Genomic DNA, 10706 nt, shown 5'->3' on the forward strand with positions numbered 1-10706 from the left:
AGCAGGGGTGGGCAATTAATTTTTACCGGGGGCCGCATGAGCAACCCGAGCACTGCTGGAGGGCCACATTGACAATATTTCAATTAAATTTGGCTCAATATTATTTTTGATATACCGTAAGATAAATAATAATAATAATAATATTTAATAATAATAATAATAATTTAATTTAACCTAACTTAACTTTATACAAAAGCAGATTGCTTTTGATGGTTTTATTTTTAACACTGTCTTACACAACACTTCCTGATGTATAATACAATGCTAAATTGTCCATTTCTGCACAGAGTTAATTTCTGTCACTTTATCCTGCATCCCTTTAAAAGTCCAACATTTTTCCCTGTCAGATTTGGACAGCCATCTGTTGTCACACCTGCCAGCTTGTCCCATTTCAGTCCTAACATGTCCAAACACGCATTTACGTATGTGAACAAGTCATTACCTGTGGTTGTCTCTTTAATTGACTGCATGGCTGCCAGCTCCTCTATGATTTGAAAGTCTGCAGTTATCCCACGTAAGAAGATGAGCAGCTGGGCGGTGTCACGTACATAGCAGCTCTCATCCAAAGCCAGCGAAAAACAGTCAAAGTCGGTCGTTCTGTTCTTCAGCTGAAGTTTCCAGCGATGGTCTCAACCCGCCTCGTTACAGTGCGTCGGGAGCAGGGCCGGCCCGTGGCATAGGCCGTATAGGCAAATGCTAAGGGCGCCGTCCATCAGGGGGCGTCACGCCAGTGCCACAAATGTTGGAGAAAAAAAAAAAAAGAAAGAAAGTTGGTACTATTATTTCTAAATACAAAAAATAATCCCACGTTAATTAAAATGCAAAGTAAAGCCTATTTAATAGAAATATTATTTGTTACAACATTACGCCCCCCCCCCCCCCCCCTTACCGTAACATGACTCTTTTTGGACGTCACCACATCAAAAAATCAACACAAGATGTCAAAACGGCCAAAACTGTCAGGTGCCCAAGGAAGAAAAAAGAGAAAAGAAGAGGAGTAGAAACGAGAAAAGACAGAGGTAGCAGGTAGGTAACGTTAGCCTACATGAAATTATTTGTCTGTTACAGAATGTGATAGTAACCTGGCTTGTTAGCATTAAGCTAATGTTACATGATTCGGCAATTGCTAATCAATAAATAGCTAGTTCTGTTTTAACGTCGGGTTAATATTGTGGAGGGGGCTAAATTGTTATGGAAAATAATAATGTAACGTTAGGTAATTACTGTACTCCCACCTTACATTCCTCAGGTATTAGATCTTTTAAGCAGGTGTTTTTTGTTTACATTGTTATTGCCTTCTGGTTAGCTAATGTTTGCCCTGCAGGTAATAATCACTTGTCCACCCCTTTATATATTAGGTATAGTTGTAAGTAAAAAAAAAAAAAAAGGTCAAAGATAAAGCTATTCGGTTTCTTGTGAGGGGGGGGGCACCTAAAATCTTGCCTAGGGCGCCAGATTGGTTAGGGCCGGGCCTGGTCGGGAGAGTGACACGTTCTCAAATGCGCCCCTCTTCTTCGGGCATATAAGCGCAACAGAGTCCAATAAACACTCCTTAATAAACTCTCTGTCAGAAAACGCCTTACTTTTTCTGGCGATTTTGTGAAAAATGACGAAACTTGTCCTGACTCCTGCATATCTGGGGGTGTGAAATTTGTTACATGAGCCACGTTCTCTTAATTTTCTCTCAGTTCACTAAATGTCTGTGGAAGTACTGGTGATGGAAACTTCTTCCATCATCTCTTTTAGGAAAGGTGAAGTCTGTGTTTACCTCATAAGGTCTTCGGCTAAGTAATTCAGTTCTTAGTGTATCAGTCAAATGGTGTGGCCCGCCAGCAGTATCAATGTGGGCAGCTTTGATAGATTCAAAGGCATCTGTTAAAGTTCAGGATGTGTCTTCAGGATGTTGGATTGTAACATTGAGTTTGCTGCTACTGCTTCATCAGAAATTTAAACACACACACAGAGAACAACTTTGAAATATATCTGTAGCTGTATCAATAATTATGATTTTAGTTCATTTACAAGACCGACATTTTAAATTTTGACTCTTATTTGGGTGTTCACTATGCCTTGTTAATATAATGAGTATATAGGATTTACTCGAATTTCGTATCAACATATATAGGCAAAGTATATATAATATATATGCGTATAATATACTAATAGGGTGCAACTCATAATATATGTAAATTTTAACTTTTTACTCCCTTTTCCAGTAATAGAGTTATACTAGCTATACTTATCTATTGCTAAAAAGTCCATATAATAGCACTGAAAGGTTGTTTATGAGCATGCAAGCTAGTATCCATGATTAATATCCATTATGTTCTCTTGCAGCATGATGTTTTAGTAATGAAATACATTTAAGCACTCATTTTAATGCAGTTTCAATGATATTGATTTAGCTGTATCATCGTTGGATACATATGTTGTATATATTATAGTTGAAAAAGGTTTGTGATTAGAGTCTGTTGCAAATACCAAATACTAACCTGGTCAACATGTTGAGTCAGTCTCTTGATGGGTGAATAGATGCTGTAATGTAAAACACAAAATGGCACACATTTCATCTCTGCATGTATTGTAATGCTAAAGTACTTTTTCTACATTTAAATTGTGTTTATTGATGAATAAAACATAGATAATGGGAAGAAATTGCCCTGCAATCATATTCCAAAACTGAAAAACTTCTTCACAGTGAGGCCCAGGTGAACACAGTAACCTCTCCCCCTCTGTAGCAGCCTTAATGGGCCTTTAAATACTTTCTGATTGCATCTAGATCATCGCAAATAGCATCCATTATTTAATTTAAATAAAAGCTAACATTGCAGCCAAATGAGCCAATAGCCGAGCTTACATTAATTACAGTTTGAGTTTGGGTTACCGATTTGTTCACCCTCTGTGCATTTCTGAATTTTCTGCTTTACAGCTGTTGCTTAATTACCTTCTGTTTACTTAAGAAGTTCACCAATTAAGCTTATGGTTACCGTATGCGAACAACTCTCGCTGGTCCCTGAATAGGAATAACAGCAACAACATCCTGTTGCTGCTAGCTCATGTAAGTAAAGTCATGATGCTGAAAATGATTTTGCTAAATGTACATACATACCTCGGCTTTCAGCCCGTAATGCGTTTAACGTCACACAAACCACCATCATGGCCATTAGAAAAATGCGGTGGAAAACCACGCAGTTTGATTTGTAGACATAATCAGTGTTGGGACTAACGCGTTACTTTGTAACGCGTTAGTCCCAACACTGATACTGTAACGCCGTTAGTTTCGGCGGTAACTAGTAATCTAACGCGTTATTTTTTATATTCAGTAACTCAGTTACCGTTACTACATGATGCGTTACTGCGTTATTTTACGTTATTTTTCATGTAGTATCGGCTAGAAATAGAAGATCTGAGTGTGTTTTATTGCAGCGGTGGAAAAGAAAAGGCGTGCTTTGTGTGGGTGGGGGCGGGGGGGACTCCCATACCGCAGTTGAGGAGCGCAGGGGAGACGTTCCTCCAGGGCCTATGTACGTCTTCGGCGCTAACAACCTTCACTTTACCCGGCAGTGGGTCTTTACAGCTGAGGGTGAATGACAAGACTGGCGGTTTGTTGCAACTTTGTGACTTTATTGGACGCAGCCATCCACCAAGCTAGAGCACCTGTACGCACTCACTGTCGCCGGTCCCTCACCTCTCTCGCCCACTCACTCACTGACGTCACTCACCTCACATGCTGTCATATCTTAAAGGGCCACACACACACACACATACGCTACTCTCAAAACAACAAACAAGACATCATGGCGAAGCCAGAAGTCGAGTTTTTTAACATGGAGATATTCTCAATACTTTTCTTTTGTCGAGTACAAAGAAAATAACATTTTAGTTAAATGTAAGTTGTGTCTTGGATCAAAGATCCTATCTACTTAAAGTTAAAGTTAAAGTGCCATTATGTTGCAGCTATTTAAAATAGTTTTGTCAATTTGTTCTGGCCTGAAATAAATTGGCCCTTTGAAACATACCTTTGTCTTTGTGTGTTGTATGTAGACCACATTGCTTAGCAGAGTTCAGTGATGCAAATGCATGTCAAGTTGATCAACAGATTGTATTATTCTCCAGTGCAATAACAGTACTGAAATGAAGGCTAAAAGGGCATTAATGGGAGCCTTAAAAAAAAGGGGGGGGGGGGGGGGGAAGAAGTAACTAAATAGTTACTTTTTGGTGTAAGTAACTGAGTTAGTAACTGAGTTACTTTTGAAATAAAGTAACTAGTAACTGTAACTAATTACTGGTTTTCAGTAACTAACCCAATACTGGACACAGGGCCGGCCCGTGGCATAGGCCGTATAGGCAAATGCTAAGGGCGCCGTCCATCAGGGTGCGCCACGCCAGTGCCACAAATGTTGGAGAAAAAAAAATAAAAAAAATAAGTTGGTACTATTATTTCTAAATACAAAAAATAATCCCACGTTAATTAAAATGCAAAGTAAAGCCTATTTAACAGAAATATTATTTGTTACAACATTACGCCCCCCCCCCCCCTTCTCCCCCCGCACGGTGCGCCCCCTCCCTTCCCGTATCATGACTCTTTTTGGACGTCACCACATCAAAAAATCAACACAAGATGCCAAAACTGTCAGGTGCCCAGGGAAGAAAAAAGAGAAAAGAAGAGGAGGAGAAACGAGAAAAGACAGAGGTAGCAGGTAGGTAACGTTAGCCTACATGAAATTATTTGTCTGTTACAGAATGTGATAGTAACCTGGCTTTTTAGCATTAAGCTAATGTTACATGATTCGGCAATTGCTAATCAATAAATAGCTAGTTCTGTTTTAACGTCGGGTTAATATTGTGGAGGGGGCTAAATTGTTATGGAAAATAATAATGTAACGTTAGGTAATTACAGTACTCCCACCTTACATTCCTCAGGGACATTTCTTTCTTTCTTTAGTTTATTTCGAACATGAACACACTTACATCATAATACATCACACAATTTCATATCATTTCATTTTACATCATGCACGAAAAGGAGTAGGAAGAAGCAAAGCTTATTTAATCCTACCCCTTTCCCATTTCAAAGCGTTTACAAATACGGTATATAGAATCATTTACTGACCTTTTTATATAATAAAATAACATCTATGAATTAGTATACAACAGTTTTGTAATATGTAATTAATTAATTAATTCAGTCATTATTAACATACTGAGATGAAGAATATCTTATTTTCAATAAGGTTGAAAGTATTTCTCATAATTCTTCTTCTTTGTACTCTGTAAGCACTATTATTTTGAACAACCTCTTCAACTGGATCATATCAGTACAATTTTTAACTTCTTTACTTAATCCATTCCATCATTTAATTCCACATACTGATATGCTAAAAGTTTTAAGTGTTGTACGTGCATATAAATGTTTGTATTAGATCTTTTAAGCAGGTGTTTTTTGTTTACATTGTTATTGCCTTCTGGTTAGCTAATGTTTGCCCTGCAGGTAATCGTCACTTTTCCACCCCTTTATATATTAGGTATAGTTGTAAGTAAAGAAAAAAAAGGTCAAAGACAAAGCTATTCGGGTTCTTGTGAGTATATACACTTCACTGCCGATGTGGGGGGGCGCCACCTAAAATCTTGCCTAGGGCACCAGATTGGTTAGGGCCGGGCCTGACTGGACATAATTGTTCGACTTTTCCAGCCACATATTTTCCTTTTCCCAATCAAATTTGTATTTCTGCAACCTTTTCGTTTTGTTCCTCGAAGTAGAATACTCAATGAGGATTTTACTTGTATCCGCAGCATCGGCCTCGCCGTCATCTCCTGTCAGCCATGCTTTTGTGTTCTCGTCTGAGTTCTTCCGGTATTTCTGTCTCAAATGCCAGTGCTTCAACCAATGAGATGAGCCGAATTCTGAGTTGTAATAGTCATGTGTGAGAATGATGTTAGCCACGGGCTAAAAGCACAATTATTGCACACTCATGCAATAATTGTATGTATGTAAAATGTTCCAAGTAAGTGTACAGAGAGTGCATTATACAACATGTTTTTATTTACGTGTTGTTATTGTTAATAATATTATTTTTGTTTGTTTGTTTGTTTTTTGTGTTTTTTCTACTTTCTGCAATTTGTGGCCCCCTCCAAAGGATGGTGCCCCAGGCGGCAACCTGGTTTGCCTGTCAGGAAAGCAGACCCCCCCCTCCGCCCGGACGACCGGTGCAATGGACATAAAGTGGATCTAGTTAATAGTGTGAGAGTCCAGTCCATAGTGGGGCCAGCAGGAGATCATCTTGAGTGGAGACAAGTCAGCAGCGGAGAGATGTCACCAACTGATGCACAGAGGAGTGGTTCATCCCGGGTCCCGATTTTGAACAGCTAGCACTTCATCTGTGGTCACCTAATAACCGCAGAAAAGAGAGGGCAGATCAACTGGTCTAAAAGGGGGGTCTATTTAAAGGCTAGCGTATACAAATGAGTTTTAAGATGTGAGTTAAATGCTTCTACTGAACAGTGTTGGGACTAACACTCGCCGTTATTTTCAGCGGTAACTAGTAGTCTAAGGCGCTATTTTTTATGTACAGTAACTCAGTTACCGTTACTACATGATGTGTTACTGCGTTATTTTACGTTATTTTTTATATAGTATCGTCTAGAAAGTGAGAAGATCTGAGTGTGTTTTATTGGAGAGCTGCGGTGTCGTCCTTCTGATTCTTCCTGTGTCACAAGGAAGAGAAGAGGCGCGCTGTGTGTGTGAGTGTGTGTGTGTAGGGCGAGGGGGCGTGTCTGTGTTTACTAACAAGACATCATGGCGGAGCCGAAGCCGAGTTTCTTAACATGGAGATATTCTCACTACTCTTCTTTTGTCGAGCACAAAGAAAAGAACATTTTAGTTAAATGTAAGTTGTGTCTTGGATCAAAGATCCTATCTACTGCCCAAAACAGCAATTAAAATCTGCTGAAACAGCTACAAAAGCAACATGCTTCGACGAAGCTATTAAAGAGAAATACAGACACTGATGCCACTTCACCTCCACCTCCACCACCACCTAAGGATTTTAATGGAGGGACTGCTAGCCAGGACAACATTGATAGAGCCATTGCAGCATATGTGGTAGAAGACATGCAGGCTATTTCTACAGTGGAGTCACCCGCTTTCAGGCAGCTAATTAGCATGATACCGGGCGTCAAACTGCAAATTGCATGAAAACATTTTCCAAGTTCATGGACACAGTGGACAGTGAGTACATAAACATGGAAAGCAAGCTAAAGAAGACACTCCAAACTCTGCCTCTGCTCATCATTCAGCACTGAAGGTACACACACTCTGTCAATTCGGTTATGTACTCTTTCATTCTAGACTTCTAGAGTGTTTGATTATCACATCACTCTAAATGTATCGACCAGGCCTGGGCAATTGTTTTGACTCGGGGGGCCAAATTTCGAGGAAAAAAATGTGTCTGGGGGCCGAAATATCTGATTTTTAGGGGCACTAATACAAAACCTCACAATAATGTCTGATTGAATGCTAAAAACTTTATGACAGACCGCCTTAAAAAAAACTGAATTTTAAATTGTTTTACTGAATGAGACACCCAGAATGTACATGAAATTAAAGAATGTGGGATTTACAATATTAACTACGAAGGATAAAACACTGGATATTGACAACATATGAACATCACATCCCCTCTCGATCGACATATTTTAGAATCAAGCGAAACGCAACAAAAATGCAACAAACACAGTGAAATATGAACGCGAAGGGTAAAAAAAAAAACCCACCTACAATCTGATGTATCTGATACATCACTAAGCTTTAGAACTTTGTTGTAAATCTCCTTCCGCGTCTTTCCCTGACACCCGCATTTCAGGCTGGCCGCTCTGGAAACACTGTGTGGAAACGCTCCCCACGACACTGCTTGGTGCCTTGTCTGAGCTGCTGTGACTTAGATTACCATAGTAACTGATTAGATTTCCATAGTAACTAATTATATTACCCTAGTAACTAGTATATAATGCAAAAGTGCAGATTCCAGCCATTGAAATACTTTGTGTAGTTCAAGACTTACGGTCATTTGAAAACATTACTGCACATCATAATGGCAGCTACAGTTTCCATCTTAAAGATCTAAAATATTTATTTGGGAATGTCCGGCGGGCCAGATTGAAAAGCTTAACGAGCCGCATGTGGCCCCCGGGCCTTGATATGCCCAGGTCTGGTATGGACTATAAAGTTCACAAACATAAAGAGGGATCCTAGTGGGCCAGGCCAATCTTTCCTTTTCTCTAAACTAAAACTGGAAATGCGTAGTGTTCTGGTCTTCAGTACAGCATTGATCTCCTGAAGACATGATTTTATTTCACAATTCCTTGAGAGAAAAAAACTCCTGGTTAGGCGTGTGTATAGTACAGTATGTGTGCTGTATATAGTGACATAACATATAATCATGTCATGTGTGCCTTCCTCGGGTGAAGCCAGGTTTACAGCTATGTTGTGACATGTTGTGACATGTTGTTATTATGCGGTTTGTTACTTATGTATGTTATGTTGCAGCTATTTAAAATAGTTTGGTCAATGTGTTCTGGCCCAAAATAAATAGGCCCTTTGAAACATATCTTTGTCTTTGTGTGTTGTATGTAGACCACATTGCTTAGCAGAGTTCAGTGATGCAAATGCATGTCAAGTTGATCAACAGATTGTATTATTCTCCAGTGCAATAACAGTACTGAAATGAAGGCTAAAAGGGCATTAATGGGAGCCTTAAAAATTAAAAAATTAAAAAGAAGAAACTAAATAGTTACTTTTCACAGTAGCGCATTACTTTTTGGTGTAAGTAACTGAGTTAGTAACTGAGTTACTTTTGAAATAAAGTAACTAGTAATTGTCACTAGTTACTGGTTTTCAGTAACCAACCCAACACTGCTACTGAGGTGGCATCTCGAACTGGCATTCCATAGTACTGGAGCCCGAATAGAAAATGCTCTATAACCCGCAGACTTTTTTGGGCTATGGGAATCACTAGTAAGCCAGAGTTCTTAGAACGCAGATTTCTTGCTGGGACATATGGTACAATACAATCAGCAAGATAGGATGGAGGTAGACTGCTTAGTATTTTATACGTAAGTAGTAAAATCTTAAAGTCGCATCTTAAGTGCACAGGAAGCCAGTGCAGGTGAGCCAGTATAGGCATAATATGATCAAACTTTCTGGTTCTTGTCAAAAGTCTAGCCATCTCATTTTGTACTAACTGTAATTTTTTAATGCGAGACATAGGGAGACTTGAAAATAATACGTTACAGTAATCGAGACGAGACGTAACGAACGCATGAATAACGGCATAAAACAAATGACAGCCGCATAAATCAGCTGCTTTTGAACACTGTGGGATGTTCAATGCATTCAACGACATCGCCTGAACCGTGATCATTTAAATATGCAACTATTTAATAGAAATGGTGTCTATCAGACGCAATGAAAAGGCTGAGAAGGTGATTACGAACACTCATTTTATTGAACACATATGATCAACAAAAATGTGGCAAACATAGTAACCCAAAAATGTATTTCATTTCAAACAATTGATTCGATGTATTTATTTGACAGCGTTGACTTGCGCATGCACACACACACGCACACGAGACTGAAACACACATCTGTTCATGCAAGCCTTTCTAATGCATCACAGCTTTACCAATGTCTGTACTAAACAGAGCTCTTAAAATCACTGATCACTATGATTAAAAAGGAAACAAAGTTGCATCCACAGAATTCAGATCAGGAAGAAGAAGCTGTTGTAGTATGCATACACACACAGCAGGGAGGGAATTCATTTGGTCCCATTCCTGGGTGGATCTAGCGTGAGAGGAAGGGGGGTGGGGTTATTCATTTTACAATGCAGTCTACTGAAAACCACGGAAAGTGCCACTTTACACAGCAACCGACGCTGTGGTCAAAGTTGGAATTGCAACAAACACATTTTAAGATATTCAACACTTAACTGCCATCTGGCGGCTAAAATGGATTGTGCACCTCCCACCTCCATTTGTCACGTTTCATGTGTCAAGTAAACTGCAACAATTAGGGCCATATGGATCCTCTTTCTACTGCATATATCACCATGGAAACACACGCACAAGTAAGAACTGTTTGGCTTTTGCAAATGTAAAGTGTTTTTTTTTTCATGAATTTCAATGACATTCACAAGTGTTGGGAAAACTCAACCCTCCCTGATTTTCATAGACTTTTCCTGCCTTCATTCACGGCTTACGCGCCTACCTCATTAGCCTCACCTCCGCAGGATGGGCATGTCGGCAGGCTTGTTGGACAATTCCAAAAGGGAGAATCATGCTAACGTCAAGCAAAATCAACTGTCATCCATGTTGTCGTTTTTAGCGCTTCAATATCAAGCTTACTTACAAATACACGTTTGAACTATCGGCTACTTTGTGTTAGAAATGGCAATAGCAGAGGGTCCACGTGCATTTACGAGCCAGTCTGCCCGACAACAAGAAAATATAGAAAAAGAAGGAGCTCATTGACTACAGCATTGGACTACAATGGCGAACTCGCACAAAGCACTTTGGGTAAATGTATACCATATATGGATAATCCGCTAATGTCACCAATGGGAAAACGTCACTAATAGGGCAAATTCCAAACGGCTCATTTGGCGGAAGTATAAAGGAAGTAAAGATTGTTTTAAAAATACCTCCGC

Source organism: Nerophis lumbriciformis, linkage group LG06 (assembly GCF_033978685.3).
Source record: "Nerophis lumbriciformis linkage group LG06, RoL_Nlum_v2.1, whole genome shotgun sequence".
Taxonomy (NCBI): domain Eukaryota; kingdom Metazoa; phylum Chordata; class Actinopteri; order Syngnathiformes; family Syngnathidae; genus Nerophis; species Nerophis lumbriciformis.